Source organism: Myotis daubentonii, chromosome 6 (genome assembly GCF_963259705.1).
Source record: "Myotis daubentonii chromosome 6, mMyoDau2.1, whole genome shotgun sequence".
In the NCBI taxonomy this organism is placed as follows: Eukaryota; Metazoa; Chordata; class Mammalia; order Chiroptera; family Vespertilionidae; genus Myotis; species Myotis daubentonii.
This window is the reverse complement of record NC_081845.1, coordinates 55,411,347-55,428,325: the sequence shown is the minus strand read 5'-3', so window position 1 is coordinate 55,428,325 and position 16,979 is coordinate 55,411,347. Positions and strand designations below refer to the sequence as shown.

Sequence of the window (16,979 nt, the reverse complement as noted above, 5' to 3'; positions counted from 1 at the left end):
TTCTTTTTTTTTTAAATATATTTTATTGATTTTTTACAGAGAGGAAGGGAGAGGGATAGACAGTTAGAAACATCGATGAGAGAGAAACATCAATCAGCTGCCTTCTGCACACCCCCAACTGGGGATGTGCCTGCAACCAAGGTACATGCCCTTGACCAGAATCGAACCTGGAACCCTTCAGTCCGCAGGCTGATGCTCTATCCACTGAGCCAAACCGGTTAGGGCAATGTTTCTAATTCTTTATCTCTCTCCCTTCCTCTCTGTAAAAAATCAATAAAATATATTTTTTAAAAAATTATATTTTTAAAAAGCCAGTCAGAAAAAGACAAATATCATAGGATCTCACTTATATGGAGTATCTAATGAACAAAATAAACTGACAGACAAAATAGATCCAGAGGCATAGATACGTGGACAGAAAGATCTTAGAGGGGAGGGAGTGAAGTGGGGGAGACTGGCTGAAAGAGGGTTAGCTAAAGGACATATATGCACAATCAATGGACACAGACAGCAGTGTGGTGAAGGCTGAGGCAGAGGAGGGCGGCTGGGGCTGGGTGGAAGTGGGCAAAAGGGAATATAATGGGGGACATCTGTAATAGTGTCAACAATAAAAATAAAGTAAAATAATAAAATAAAATAAAAAGTCTGCAAAGGGAAGCAGTGCCCTCAGGGAATGATCAGATTTTAATTAGGACAAGGTGGTGGAAGTAATTCACAAAATATGGTTGAGAATGTGTGGTAGTTTCTTACCTCTGTAGACTGGGTAGTGGAGAAGTTTGGTAGAGAGGGCACTTGCTGGGGCATTATGTATTAGAATGGCTGCAAACGAATGTGAAAAGATAGCTTATCATTTAATTCTTGGTTGGTAATATAAAACCACTACCCAGAGATAACGGTGTAGCCTTACCGTTTGGAATACTTATTGCTGTAAAATTTGTCATTGTGATAAAATTTAAAGCAATCAAAATTTTCATTCTTAGGGAATTGATTAAATAATTATTGAATACCCATAAAAATAAAATGTTCTCAATGTTGCCAATAAGAAAAATGGCAAATAATTTTTAATGGCACTAAAAGTTATCTTTATAGAATATTAAATTTTAAAAAACAGGATAATAAACCACATACAATATAATTCAAATTTGATTAAAATTTCTATCTGCATAGAAAAATACATAAAATTGTGGTTATCTCTAAGTGGTGCAATTGAGTTATTTTAATTTTATTCATAATATATTCTTTTTTTTTTTTAATTAAATCTTTATTGTTCAGATTATTACATTTGTTCCTTTTTTCCCCCCCCATAACTCCCCTCCTCCCAGTTCCCGCCCCACCCTCCGCCCTCACTCCCCACCCACTATCCTCATCCATAGGTGCACGATTTTTGTCCAGTCTCTTCCCACATCTCCCACACCCCTTTCCCCCCCAAGAATAGTCAGTCCATTCCCTTTCTATGTCCCTGATTCTATTATGATCACCAGATTATTTGTTCACTTGATTCTTAGATTCACTTGTTGATAGATGCATGTTTGTTGTTCATAATTTGTATCTTTACCTTTTTCTTCCTCTTCCTCTTCTTAAAGGATACCTTTCAGCATTTCATATAATCCTGGTTTGGTGGTGATGAACTCCTTTAGCTTTTCCTTATCTGTGAAGCTCTTTATCTGACCTTCAATTCTGAATGATAGCTTTGCTGGATAAAGTAATCTTGGTTGTAGGTTCTTGGTATTCATCACTTTGAATATTTCTTGCCACTCCCTTCTGGCCTGCAAAGTTTCTGTTGAGAAATCAGCTGACAGTCGTATGGGTATTCCCTTGTAGGTAACTGAGTTTCTTTCTCTTGCTGTTTTTAAGATTCTCTCTTTATCTTTTGCTCTTGGCATTTTAATGATGATGTGTCTTGGTGTGGTCCTCTTTGGATTCCTTTTGTTTGGGGTTCTCCGCGCTTCTTGGACCTGTAAGTCCATTTCTTTCACCAGGTGGGGGAAGTTTTCTGTCATTATTTCTTCAAATAGGTTTTCAATATCTTGCTCTCTCTCATCTTCTGGCACCCCTATAATTCTGATGTTGGTACGCTTGAAGCTGTCCCAGAGGCTCCTTACACTATCCTCGCATTTTTGGATTCTTTTTTCATTTTGCTTTTCCGGTTGGATGTTTTTTGCTTCCTCGCATTTCAAATCATTGACTTGATTCTTGCGCTCCTCTGGTCTGCTGTCGGGCGTCTGTATAATATTCGTTATTTCAGTCCGTGTATGCTTAATTTCTAGTTGGTTCCCCAATATAAGATCGAGGGTCTTATTAGTTTTCGTGTAGAGCTCATTAAGTTTATCGGCAGCTTCTAAACAGTTCTTGAGAGACCTTAAAAGTGTGGTTCTGAACTCTATTTCTTCCATTGACAATTTTGTCCTGTTTCTTTGTCTCCGCATTTTGTTATGCTTCCTTGGTGCACCCCCTAGTGGTCTTTGTTCGCAGTCTTATAGATAAATCTTGATTGTTGTAGCTAATTCCAGGGAGGGTTTGACCTCCAGGCCAAGTGGCTATGAGAATCAGCTGTGTCAGTAGTGAGAGAACTTCTGTCCTCTAGGGAGGTGCTAATCTAGCCTTTGCCTGAGGCTATCTGGCAAATGCCTCTGTGCAGGGCTTGGGCGGGGCGGGTCGCACAGGATCAACAGGGTGGGCCAGAGAGAGCAGTTATGGCGGCTCTCAGTCCTGTCCCCAGGGGCTCTGCCTCTCTGAGTCCCAGCACCCGCTGCAAAGCTCGGAGAGAAAGCTGCCCTCGCTCTGACCGAAGCCAGACAGACCCGCTTCTGCCGTTTGAGTCTGGGTCCTTAAAGACTCGCCCGGATCTGGTGCTCAGAGTCTGCGACTCCCTCCCGATTGAAAACGCCAACCGCGCCCTCCGCCGCCAGCCCGCTCCGCGCACTCCGCACCTCAGAATTTGACTTCAGCACTGCGCCTCCTCTGAGTGTCCGTGTGCGTTTCTCTTTCCTCCTAGTTGTAGGACTTCCACTCAGCCAGCGTTCCTGTGGTTCTGGGTGATGTCCCTTCCGTTTTTTGGTTACACTTTTGAAGTAGTTGTTCAAAGCAGCAAACTCCAGCGTTAACCTATGCCGCCATCTTGGTTCTCCCCTCCCAGAGTTTTTTCCATAATATATTCTTTATTTTTGTATTTTTATAAAGTGTTTATAATTTTCTTTTGAGGTGATGTTATAACTTTATTTTTATAATTTTTAATAGGTAAAAAAGGAAAACAAAAAGATAGCCTTTCGGAAATTACATACTTAAACACCCCAGAATCCTGTGGCTAAAATTGAAAATGTGTATTTTACTTATTCTGGGAGTTTGTGTTCTACAGATTCCTTTTTTTAAAATTTATTTCAGAGAAGGAGGGGGAGGGAGATAGAAACATCAATGATGAGAGAGAATCATTGATCTGCTGCCTCCTGCACACCCTGTACTGGAGATCAAGTCCACAACCCGGGCATGTGCCCTGACTGGGAATTGAACTGCGACCTCCTGGTTCATAGGTTGATGCTCAACCACTAAGACACACTAGCCTGGCTACACATTATTCCTTATTCAAGCTAAAATATAATAAGTAATTTAAATACTAACTAAATGGCAAATAGAAAACTGCATAGGAGACAGTTTCTTATATTTGGATTTCACTGGATATAAATTTAATAGGTTATATTTTTATTCTGTATAAGAAGAATGTTCAAAGATACTTAGTTTTATTATATGAATTACCTATTAACCATAAATCTTGAATAAACATTAACATGGCATTGTGCTTATTGTACATCCTGAGATATGACTGTTTAGCAAGATAGACAACAATACTATGGGCAGGACTGACATCACTAGCTGTTAGAAGTGTTTAAAGTGTACTGGTATGTAACAACCCCACTTTTCCAAGATGCCATTGAAGCTGAAGAAATAAATTCCAAGTTATTTTAAAATTATGTCAATAATTCACTTTTCTAGAGTTTTGTTTGTTAGACTCACCTGAAGAATTCTTTTTGGGAAGAATGATTAGATATTTTGCAAAGAATGGAGAATGCTAATACCTTGGGATAAATGTATTATCTTTATTGGGAAAAAATATCTAAAGCATATTTCCTGTTGAAAGTGTATTTTTAAGGAGCAGTAGGTTGTTGGCATGACCCTAAAACATCCAATTAGCCACTTATACTCAGGTTGCCTCTCTTTTTTTATTTTATGATCATTGCGTAGATACATTAATTCATTAGATATTGAAAAATGGTGATATTCTAATTATGTCAGTCTTGTTCAGTTATTAACTGAGACAAATCAATAAAAAGAAACGTTCTCACCTTCAATTTGATTTTTGTTACTACAGTTGGTGTTGGAAAGTCCCTTTATTTGCTAGTTTTGAAATTTATAAGTTGGTTTCCTAGCATCCTCCCTCTAACAGTATCAAAATCAGGTTGCTGTTTCTTTAGGTATCATTATGAACCCATAGATTCGAACATATTTTACGCATTTCAATTTATTATCATTAGTATCCTTAATTATAGTCAAAATTTCCATCTTTGGAAAGTAGGAGATGCTGCAAGTTGGCTCCTGAGTTCTTGTAAGACAACGCTAGCAGACTTTGATAGCTTTCTTGCTCTTTGCTATATAGCAAGATGCACCAAGCTCATCTTATTTATTGCCTAAGATCTGTAATCAGTTACTTCTCCAATAAGCCTGGTTTCCTTTTAATGGTGAAAGGTGGAGACCACAATCCGGACCCTAGGGGTAGCATTCATAGATTTTGATGTGTATGAATCATACTTCAAGTTTCTGTGTTGTTTTTTTTACAGTGGTTCCCATTTTACTCAGAGCAAAATCCTTTCAATGGCAAATAAGACCCTACATGATCTGCATGCTCTGTTTCTTCTCTTTCCTTATCACACATGCTCCTGTCTTTGGGCCACGGCCATGAGAATGCCATTTTCCCAGATAGGTGCATAGCTCAATCCCGTACCCGCTCATCCTCTGTAAGTCTTTGCTTATCTCACCTTCTCTTGGAAAACTATCCTGTCAACTCCAGCTAAAAGCACAGCCATTACTTATTCCCCCCAAAACACATCCAGTGTCCTGTGTTCTATTTATTTTCATACCACTTCTCATTTTTTCATATAATTTATCTATTTATTATGTAGCACCCTTTTCCTAAAATGTAAGCTCCACAAGGTCAGGGATTTTGGTCATTTGATTCGCTGCTATATCTTTAGTGTTTAGGACAGTACCTGTACATGGTAGCTATTCAGCAGTACCTATTTGTTCAATGACCAAATAAATGAAAGCTTAGGATATTTCTGAATTATCACACACCTAGCCTATGAATGTGGCTCAATCTCCAAAGGAAAAGATTGAATTTAAAGCAAACATCCATCAAGAAACAACCCATAAAAAAACAAAACAAACTGAGCTATATCCAGATATGCGGAAACAAGTCCATGAATTTAAAAACTGTCCTGACATTTCTGGGTATGTGGTCAGACTCAGAGCAAAGTCTGTACATTCATTTTTGAAAAATAAATGTAATGTAAGCTGAGTTCCCATCAGTGATGAAAAGAAAAAGTGAGAATTGAGATATACCTCAAAGAATACACCTTACAATTGCCCCAGAGAAGTTTAGTGTGCTTAATGCCCATGTTCTCACTAATGTAATTAATCAACTATTAGCAACAGGCAGGCTCCAAACTGTACTTTTATTTTGTATAAAAATAATTGATTAAAGCCATTTGGTTTGTTTTTACTGTTAAAATCCATATTTTAAATAACTGGAGGCCATATCAATAAAAAATTGATGTTGCAAATATGGATTCTGGGCTACTATTGAGATTCAGATTTTTATTGGCTCATGAGGCTGAGCCTTTCAGGTTTTTAAGATGAATTACAGGGTGAGAGCCTGCTAGGAAGAGACCAGAGATGGGGCGGATGAGAATAGGAAAGTACTAGACCCATGCCTGACTCTAGGGACCAGGCCTCAGTGCCTTGGAAAAATGCCTGACAAAAGGCTGAAGGACCTATTTTCTCAGGGGTCTGCAAGACAGGAGATACAAGCAATGCTCTGCTTTATGAGGCTTGATATCAGGAGGAGGATTTGAGAACCAAACATTCCCCTGGACCATGATAAGAGTCACACCAAAGGAGACTTTGATGTTCTGTGGGAGGCACTGTATGTATGGAGGTATCCAAAGGAAGGGCCACAGTAATAGCTAGAGTATCAGGAAGGATTTCATATGAGACCTATCTGTGAATACATGTGCAATACTGTAATGGGGACCGCAGAACCTCTCCAAAGGAATTATGTAGGGGCTAGAGGCCCTGTGTCAACAGATGAGCAGTGAGCCAGTACAATTTAATGTGATCTTACCAATTCCTTCAGGTTAATGAATTCTGAGGAAATTTAAATTTTCACTGGAAGAAAATTGTGGCACCACACTACCAGGGGACTGAGCACTGCATTGAGAGAGGGGTAGAAGATGTTGGTTGTCATTTTGGTCACTAACGAGGTGGGTTATTTTGGGCAAGTCAAGAATTTGAATTTAGACTTAGAAGGGACTTTGAAGTTGATTAGGGCCAGCTTCCTTCCTCCAATTCACCTGGATAGAAAACTATGATATGGAGGCAATATATTATTTTTAAAAAAATATTTTTTTGCCCTAACCGGTTTGGCTCAGTGGATAAAGTGCTGGCCTGGGGACTGAAGGGTCCCAGGTTCGATTCCGGTCAAGGGCATGTACCTTGGTTGCGGCACATCCCCAGTAGAAGGTGTGCAGGAGGCAGCTGATCAATGTTTCTCTCTCATCGATGTTTCTAACTCTCTACCCCTCTCCCTTCCTCTCTGTAAAAAATTAATAAAATATATTTTAAAAAATAAAAAAAAATAAAAAATATTTTTTTATTGATTTCAAAGAGGAAGAGGGAGAGAGATATAGAAACATAAATGATGAGAGAGAATCATTGATTGGCTGCCTCTTGCACACCCCACACTGGGGATCATGCCAGCAAACTGGGCATGTGCCCTTGACCAGAATTTGAACTCGGGACCCTTTAGTCCACAGGCTGACGCTCTAGCCACTGAGCCAAACCAGCTAGGGCTGGAGGCAGTATATTCTAAATGGGAAGTTCCATTTTCAAGTTGAGTTGCAGTTTGCCTCTTTTTATTTATTTCATTGATCTCCTTTTTGCCTTCTAAAGAAACACTAAACTCCTCTGGGGGAGGTACATAATGGGGGTAAGAAAATCATTTCTTGACTTAAAACAGCCAGATTTTAAATTCCAGTTCCACTTGGCCAGTGTGGCTCAGTGGTTGAGCATTGTCCCAGGAACCAAGAGGTCACTGGTTCAATTCCTGGCCAGGGCACATGCCCTGGTTCTGTTCTCAATTCCCAGTAGGGGAATGTGCAGGAGGCAGCCAATGGACGAATGTTTCTACTCTTATTGCTCTCATTAGGTTACTTTCCTAAGTTTCAGTTTCCTCATCTATAAAATGGGCATAACAATAGTACCTACCACATGGTATTATTATTACTATCCCACACGATATACTTTCAAATATCTAAAAATAGTCATACCTTCCCTTGATTTTCATTTCTTCAGGTTAAATATTTCTAAGTCCTTAAAATATTGTCCAGAATGATAGTTTCCAGAGCGCTTGTCTTCTTCCTTAAGATACCTCCTAGTTCAGCGGTTCTCAACCTGTGGGTCGCGACCCATTTGGCGGTCGAACGACCCTTTCACAGGGGTTGCCTAAGACCATCCTGCATATCAGATATTTACATTATGATTCATAGCAGTAGCAACATTACAGTTATGAAGTAGCAACAAAAATAATTTTATGGTTGGGTCACAACATGAGGAACTGTATTTAAAGGGCCAGAAGGTTGAGAACCACTGTCCTAGTTTGTTACTGTTCTTCTTAAATGTCCCATTCAAACTAAAACAAAAAGCCCCATAATGTTTTAATGTGCAAAGTATACAGGATGATGAAATCATGCTTTCTAGTGAGCTAGACCTTAAGCAGCTGATATTTTAAATCTCTCAATTTTACTAACATTACATATTAAGTAATGCCTACTTTACCTACATTCCAGGGTTACTGCAGGAGAAATCAAGATCATGTATGTCAAAGTACTGTGAAAAATAAAAAGCACTATAAGTGTCAGTCATAATTTTATACCAAGTACTTTTCATGAAATAGGGGGGAAAATCATGATAGGTATGACCTATCAGTTACAAAAAAGTGTCATTTTAAAACTTATTGCAATCTTAATGTTCATTTAGAAAAAGGAAATTTTTAGTAAAAATAAATCATTTTTTGTTGTATAAAGTAATTATGAAAGAACTAATTTCATTTGTTAAAAAGTTTTTCCTATGAAGCATAAGACTTCAGACAATATTCACTTCTAAGATAGTTAGATCCAATTTCAATGTAGTAAATAAAAACCTAAAGGGAGAATGTATAAAGCCAGAGATTATATTGCATGGGCTTTAAAAAATTATTTATAATTATCTAGCCAAATATAAATTCCCAAAATTATAGCAGTGGTCATTTATCCTTTGCTTCTGTTATAGTTTGTTAGAACTGCCATAACAAAATACCACAGACTGGGTGGCTTAAACAATAGAAATTAATTTTCTCACAGTACTGGAGGCTGAAAAGTCCAAATTCAAGGCAGGTTTCATTCTGAGGCCTCTTGGTTTGTGGGTAGCTACCATCACACTGGTCTCACAGGGTCTCTTCTTATGAGAATACTCATCCTATCGAATCAGGGCCCTACCCTTATGACCTAATTTAACTTTAGTTAATTCATCTGAGAGAGGGTGAGAGAGCAAGAGAAACATCGATTTGTTGTTCCATTTATTTATGTTTTCATCAGTTGCTGCTTGTATGTGCCCTAACTGAAGATCAAACCTGCTACCTTGGCATATTGGGACACTGCTTTAACCAACCGAGTTACCTGGTCAGGGCCATGACCTTATTTAATCTTAGTCACTTCCTTTGAGACTCCATCTCCAAATACAATCACACTGGGGTTACACCTGATCTTTGTTATTACCTGTGACAGTTTTCCAGCACTCCCGTTCCCCCCCTCTCCCCCCCAATCAGCCTGGATCTCAAGGTCAATAGCTTTAACAAAACTTTTTTAAAAAGCGTATTTTGCCCTAACAGGTTTGGCTCGGTGTATAGAGCATTGGCTTGCAGACTGAAGGGTCCCGGGTTTGATTCTGGTTAAGGGCGTGTACCTTGGTTGTGGGCACATCCCCAGTAGGAGGCAGCTGATTGATGTTTTTCTCTCATCGATGTTTCTAACTCTCTATCCCTCTCCCTTCCTCTCTGTAAAAAATCAATAATAATAATAAAAATATCTAATCTAATAAAAGAGAAAAATGGTAATTGGCGTACGACGATACCCTTTTCATTGGCTAATCAGGGCTATATGCAAATTAACTGCCAACTATGATTGGCAGTTAACTGCCAACATGATGGCGGTTAATTTGCATATGTAGGCACAATGCAGGGAGGCGAAAGGGAAAGCAAGAAGAAGCCCCCTGCCACTGACAGTGATCGGAAACCCAGGGGGGAGCTAAGAGCTGGGGGGGCAGGGCAAAGGCGGCCCTGGGGCCATGATCGGAGAATCAGGCGCCTTTTCCACCCTGGCCAGTGATAGCAGGAAGTAGGGGTGGAGCCAGCGATGGGAGCTGGGCACAGTCGAAGCTGGCAGTCCCGGGACCTAGGGGTCCCTTGCCTGGGCCTAAAGCGGAGCCCACGATCGCGGGGCCGCTGCAGCTGCGGGTCCCCGCTGCCCGGGCTGGACGCCTAGGCCAGAGGCGTTAGGCCTGGGCAGGGGCGGAGCCTGCAACCGCGGGGAGTTGGGGGTCCCCTGCCCAGGCCTGACACCTCTGCCGGTGGCCTCAGGCCTGGTCAAGGGGCCGATCCGGTGATTGGTGATCAGAGGGTGATGAGGGTCAACTCCTCTGGCCGAGGCATCAGGCCTGGGCGGGGGGCTGAGCTGGGGATTGGGGGAATATGATGGTCCCCTTGCCCAGGCCTGAAGCCTGGGTCAGAGGTGTCAGGCTTGGGCGGGGGGTGGAGCAAGCGATCAGAGGGAGATGGGGGTCCCCTGCCCAGGCATGATTCCTGGGCCAGAGGCCTCAGGCCTGGGCGGGGGCCAGAGCCAGTGATCAGGGGGAGATGGGGGTCCCCTGTCCAAGCCTGACACCTCTGTCAGAGGAGTCAGGCCTGGGCAAGGGGCTGATCCTGTGATTGGAGGGTGATGGGGGTCAACACCTGAGGGCTCCCAGTATGTGAGAGGGGGCAGGCTGGGCTGAGGGACACTCCCCCCCCCCACACACACACACCCAGTGCACGAATTTCGTGCACCGGGCCCCTAGTATATATATAATAAAAAGTACATTTTTATTTATTTCTGAGAGGAAGAGGGAGAAACATCAATGAGAATCTTTGCCTGCCTCCTGCACACTCAACCACTGAACCACACTGCCCAGGCAACAAAACTTTTATTTATATCTTTAATTCTTTTGGTCCATTATTGCTCTGCTTTTCCTGGTTAGTTTACCCATAATTTTGGATTAATCCACTGATCTGCTTTCTGCTCCCAGCCATGCAGACAAGCCCCATGGGAGAATAGTGAAGGATTTATATTCATTAACTGTTAAAATCAGTTTTCAGCCTCAGCAGCTTAGCACTGCAAGGCAAATCTGTAACAAGTCTGTAAATTCCTCTTCTCTAAATCCAGTGTCTGATGAAAACCCTTATAACACTTCCTAAATTTATCCCATTCTGTCCTGAAGACCACTTTGCCTGATACTTTACAAAGTTGTCATCAGATATTTGCCTAGTTCTCACCCTTGCTTTTCATTCCTGAACTCCTTGCTTTTCATTCTAGTTTCTGTTCCAGATATGGCAGTTGGACTTGACAACAAATTTGTTTCCCAGTTTTTGTCCCCTGGCACAAAACTATCTCCACGATTTGAACTAAACCTGGAATGTCCTGCTCTTGGAATGTTCCAGGACTCAACTCTTGGACCACTTCTCCTCTCTATTTATATTCACTCCCTTGCTGATCTCATCTAATATTATGACTTTAAATATACCATCCACATGTTAATGACTCCAATTTTTTCTCCAGCTCACACCTCTCCCCTGAAACTCCAGACAATCTCATTTGGGAGTTTGCCATCTAAAATTTAACATGTTCAAAATCAAGCCTCTACAAGAGAACATTTTTGGGAGAGGACAGTCATTATCTTGACTGTAGTAATTTGATGGGTGCATGCCTGTGTAAAATCTCAGTGGATAGAGCCTTGGCCTGTAGACTGAAGGGTCTGGGGTTTGATTCTGGTCAAGGGCACATGCCCAGGTTGCAGGTTCCATACCCAGTGTGGGGCATGCAGGGGGCAGGCAATGAATGATTCTCTTATCATTGATGTTTCTTGCCCTCCCTCTCTGAAATCAGTATATTAATCCATCTGACTGTAAAAAACCTCAATTCTGAGACTAAGTCCTTATTTCCCATTATAACTCAGCCACACAGTGGACAAGTGGTAGAGTGGCCAGGACTTGAGACTAAGGAAGTTCTTATAAAACCACAATGGTCCATAAAATTTCAAACTTCACTGTACATTTGTGTTTTGATCCAATCTCTGTACATAACCAAATACATATAACCAGTGAGGTAGAGTGAGACCAAGGGTAGTGGCAATTCAGTGAAGCAATTTTAATTATGCTTTAAGCATTGTTTGGACCTGAAATCAAATTTTCAGGAGGAAAAATATAGGGACTGGCAAAGGACAAGCATACTATCCCAGTAGCCTGGAATTAAAAGGCTCTAACTGGGAAACTGCTGGGAGAACCATAAAAGCAGCCAAAAGCAGTTTCATACTGGCTGGGCAAACGGCGAGGATTATGAAGCACATAATCAGTTCAGAGGGCACTTGAATGGGAAGCCAGGCGCAGTAGGATATTGGATTTCTGGCAATGGAACTAATTTTAGAAAACACCAAATGGTAGGTTTGAACCAACTGAACTTTAAGATAACCTGGGAGCATGGTGTAAGACAGGAAATTCTTACCAGTCACTACAGGCAGACATTTATCTTCTAACTTCTGAAACCAGTCCCAAACAAGCAGGGCTATCAGTGTCATTCTTGTAGGTCTCCAAGCCTTGAGTCTCCATTGAATTCCTATTAATTTAGAGGGCAAATCCCTCAGGTCCCTAGTCTTGGCCAGTAGTTGCCTGTTTTATTACCAAGCCGGCATTCATAAACCAGAAAGCATTTTACAGCAAGAACTCTTGTGTGAAATGAGAAATCCCACCCCGGCGCCTACTAAGTGAACTAGTAATTTTAATTAAAGCTGACATGAACTTTCAAGCTAATTACACTAAAATGGTTACCCTTTTGCACCCAACTCATTTCTTTCTTTTTTTTTTAAAAAAATATATTTTATTGATTTTTTACAGAGAGGAAGGGAGAGGGATGGAGAGTTAGAAACATCCATGAGAGAAACATCAGCTGCCTCCTGCACACTTCCCACTGGGTATGTGCCTGCAACCAAGGTACATGCCCTTGACCGGAATCAAACCTGGGACCCCTGAGTCCGCAGGCCCATGCTCTATCCATTGAGCCAAACCAGTCAGGGCCCAACTCATTTCTTGTCCAGGTGTGGATCCTGCAGTCAATAAGGCTAAATATGACTACACCTTCGACTGAAAACATGTTTTAGGGGACTCCAACGACTAGCTTCTTACAACTCTAAATAAATCCTTGCTAAAAGCATTAGTAATGCACTTTTCTAATATTTCAGTCTTACCCTCCCCACTCATCTCAGGTTCTGGAGCATCTTAGCTCAGCGCTTCTAAGTCTCACACTGGAGCTGGCTGAGTCACAAATTCACTTGTTCCACCACCAGGGACACTTTGTCTCCCACAGTACTGCTAGCTCTATAGCTTTTGTAAAAATGGTTGACAATATCAAGATATCTTGCTTTTCACTTTCCTTGGTATTTTACATTACTGACATAGAAGACCTGAACTCTGGCAGAACCTAATACAATGCAATGAAGTAAATGCACATTATAATCTATTAACTAAGGAAATGTAACATTACAAGAATTGGGAGAGAAAGAAGCAAAACCAGAAGTGCAGGAAAAGGTCAGAGGGATAATTTTGTCTATTTCACAACTTTGCCTTGCTTTGAAGTTTGCCAGCTCTGACTAAGGGTAGCCACTTGTCTGAAAGTTTTGTGTAGGATCCCAATTAGTCTTTTACCATTCATTGTTCACTTAAAACTTACTGTATAAACAAATATCAGGTAATTAGGGTGCCTATAGAATCATTAAATGGACCTTACTACTTACTGATTTCTAAATACAGTGGGGCCTTGACTTACAAGTTTAATTCGTTCCGTGACAGAGCTGGTATGTCAAATCAAGAAGTGAACAAGTGAGACACGTGATGCTGGGCTGATGTGTTCACTGTGATGTTCGCTGTGCCAACTTGTGGTGGGGTATCTGAAGCTGGCTCGTAACCCAAATTTTAGCTCACAACTCAAAGCAAAAAATCAGCTGAGAGACGGCTTGTATCTCGAAAAACTCGTTAGTTGGGACACTCGTAAGTCAAGGCCCCACTGTACATGTAGTTAATGCAACTAATAAGGTCACAAACAATGCCATTTAATTACTGATCTTATATCAGAGCTGCAATATTCAAGAATGCAATTGTTGCATTTTTTATACAGTTTCATTGAATACTTACCCGAAGGTGCACTTTATCTCTAAGGATTTATCTAAGGTCAGTCTTTCTCATTTCTTTGGGTAATATCAGGATACTCACAATGTTAATTGTTTTTTCTCATTGAAACAAGTTTCAAGGCCCCTTAATTTCCCAAACTGAATTTCTTGTACCTGGTTTTATAATGTGCAGATACCCCAAATACTAAGCCCTTTTAATTTTAGTTCATTTTAATATGGGTGCAAGGAACATTTTCAGAGCCTTTCCTGACTGTATGGGTTCAAAATAGAATTCTTCCAAGGCAAGAAAACATTTTAGGGAAAGGATGACTGCTCACTGAAGAAAAAAAATTTGTCATTTTGACCCTGATGTTTAAATATGAGGGCTTGGGAGCTATTTAGGTAAAATAATCATGAATGGGGACCTGATCACCTGGGACAGATCAGATGCCATTACTGTTTACACTAAATCCATTCTGTACAATGTTTGACTAGTTCTAACCCAAATTATTTCCAGCGACCTTCCTTGTGACCTTAAACTGCCACACTGTGCCCCTCTTTATTCTCATCATTACTCTCCATTTTTGAGTTTAAACATTCTTTCAAATTACATTAAACCCCCAACCCCATTAAAGGCCGTCTTTCCATCTTGCTCTCATCTCCATTAAACAACATAAACTTTTACACAGCTTTAATTACACATTTTACATTTAAATACTTAACCAACAGGTAAGACATTCATCCAATTAATTATTTGATTATAAGACTCCTTAACTGGGGGAAAAAATTCCATTACAAATAGTTTGACATGCACTCCTAGAAACAGAGCTAGGATGTAATCTACTAGTTAACAGGTTGTGGGCCTCCAGGACAGTGTGACATGACTAAAAAATACTCCAGATAATCTTGATCTGCATGTTTTCTTTCCATGTTCATAAAATGAAGATCACCAGTTTTCCATACAATAGGCAGGTAAATCTTGTAACACCTAGAAAAAGAAAACACTTCAGATTTACAAACCTACCAATATCAGAACTTATTAAAATTTATTTCCAAAAAGGCTATTGTCCTTATAATGGTCTATCTCAGAAGCCAGATCCGTATTAAGTTTTTTCAACAGAAATTCAGGTTCGGGATAGGATCATCACAGATAAGACCGAGGACACAATATTGACGGTTAAGCAAAAATGTGACTCACAGAAATGGTTACAGCTTAAAGACGTCATAGCAAACTGGCCTTTCAACAGGCAGACAGCGACCTCTCACTGTTGGCAGAGAAAACAAAACAAAACTATTGTGAGGTAGTTTCCCCCTGTGCAGGTAACAAAAATTCATTTCATTTTTCATACTGGTCTTATTTCAGAAGCCGAATCCGTATATGCTTTTCTTCAGGCAATCAGCTTCGGGATAGGTTTCATCATTGATTAGACCATAAACCAAAACATTAAAAGGCAAGCACTTTCTTGTTAAGCCACACAACTTACTTCAAAATGAATCTGACAGCGAGTGACAGCCACAGCCTCATTAGTATTCACCAACTCCCAGGATGCTGTCCAAGAACAAAAATATTTCATTGAGACTGCATATAGCCTGAACATATGCTGAATCAAAATACTAGTCCAACACTCACATACATACATACCTGGCAAGATCCTCAGGTCTGAGCCAGGTAATTTTCCAGCAAATATTCTCCCATAAGTTTTGGAATTTTCCTTTGCATCTAATAAGGAAGCAAATTTCAAATGATGCATCATCTTTTATTCTTGCAAATCAACAGGTTTATTTCACCTGTTTAAAAACTAACCTCTCAACAGCACTTACCTTAGCATCTTCACGTAACGGCTTCGTTACACCGAGCGCCATTGTTCCTGCGGGGAATCAATATATTTAAAAAACTAAGCACTCCAACGGAATAGAGTTCAAGGTGTTCACTACTAAAAAAAACAACAACAAAACAAAACCCTCCCGCTTTAGTGATTCGATTTGCACACAGCGCCACCTGGCCACCATACAACTCAGTCTCCGGCAAAATCAGGGCCTGTCCATTTTGAAAGAACCGTTTTATCCGGCGACATTAGACACTTGCCTTAAGGTAAAACTCAGCTCCTAGCCCCAAATCCTGGGAATGTGATTTTCCTGCCGCTGCTCAGGCCCAGCCAGCCGGCTGCCCGGGATTAGGAACCAGGCCGCGCGCTGCGCCGATGGCCACCAGCAGCCTCCAGCCTAAGCTCGAAGCGTGAGCCACCACGACTCGGGACACGTGGCAGCCCGGCTGCGTCTCCCCCACTTGCCAGTTCTCAATATAAAACACTGAGCTCATTCGAATCAATAAGTCTTCTCACAATTCTGCAGCTTCCAACTGAAGCTCCGGCCTCCAGTGCCCGCTGGAACCCTCGCCCCCCGACACCAACTCACCAAAGACATAAGACAAAGCCCCGAGTCCAGACGCAAAAGAGCGAGCTGTGCTCCCAGCAGCTCCCTATATAGCCTCCCTCCCCCACCCCCCCGAGCGAGACCGAGGCCGCCCCGCCCTCGCACAGCTATTGGACGCGAGAGAAGGTGGGGGCGTGGCCTTTCCGGAGGGAGAACGCGCGTGGCGGCTCTTTTCTTTGGGGGACTCGTTCCGGGCGTGGTGCGCGCGCCGCCCGCCCGCCGCGTGCCCGCCGGGTCCTCGGCGCGCCCCCGCTGCCGCGCCGCTCCTGGTCCCTACAGAGTCTGGGCCTACGTGGCGCGGGAGTGGCGCCAGAATTCAAACGGACAGGCGTGGTGGGAGGCAAGGCTGCTGCCTGCCGCGAGCCAAGTCCACCCAGGACGGACCAGACGGCTCGGATGAGCGTGGGCTGGCGTTGTGCGGGGTAGGGCGGCCTCAGCCTCTGATGCTCTCGAGAAGTTGGGTTGGCTGGCGCCTGGAGGAGGTGCCGCCCAGCGGCCGCTGCGCGCCGGGACGGAGAAGTTGGCGGGTGGAATTGATCGGGTGCAGAAAGTATGTGAGAGCGCCCGGTTTCTTCTCCGGTCCGCGGGGAGAACACCGCGCCTGCGGAGAGCCGGCCGGCCGCGGGGCACGCGGCCCAGGGCGAGGCCCTGTGGTGCCCACCCCACCCCCCGCACCCCCAGGCTTCCTAGTGGGCGCTGCGGTTACACTCTATTTTCAGCACATAGAATTCTCCCTGAGACAGCAAATTCAAGAGGTAAATATTCCTTTCGGC

General features: G+C 42.2%; 1 long non-coding RNA gene and 2 other non-coding genes across 4 annotated transcripts; all 3 read right to left on the bottom strand.

Moving 5' to 3' along the window:
- Positions 1 to 14,328: 14,328 nt before the first annotated feature.
- On the bottom strand, positions 14,329 to 16,508 carry LOC132237102 (uncharacterized). 2 transcript variants are annotated; one of them, XR_009453460.1, is made up of 6 exons: positions 16,484 to 16,508; positions 15,595 to 15,641; positions 15,416 to 15,493; positions 15,258 to 15,322; positions 14,972 to 15,038; positions 14,329 to 14,761 (listed from the first exon to the last, which is right to left on the bottom strand). It is a non-coding gene; the product is annotated as an uncharacterized LOC132237102 (long non-coding RNA). The 2 variants fall into 2 exon arrangements; XR_009453459.1 differs by lacking the exon at positions 16,484 to 16,508 and adding an exon at positions 16,189 to 16,275.
- LOC132237791 (small nucleolar RNA SNORD50) lies at positions 14,856 to 14,926 on the bottom strand. Its single transcript, XR_009453623.1, has one exon. It is a non-coding gene; the product is annotated as a small nucleolar RNA SNORD50 (small nucleolar RNA).
- On the bottom strand, positions 15,130 to 15,199 carry LOC132237792 (small nucleolar RNA SNORD50). Its single transcript, XR_009453624.1, has one exon. It is a non-coding gene; the product is annotated as a small nucleolar RNA SNORD50 (small nucleolar RNA).
- Positions 16,509 to 16,979: the final 471 nt, after the last annotated feature.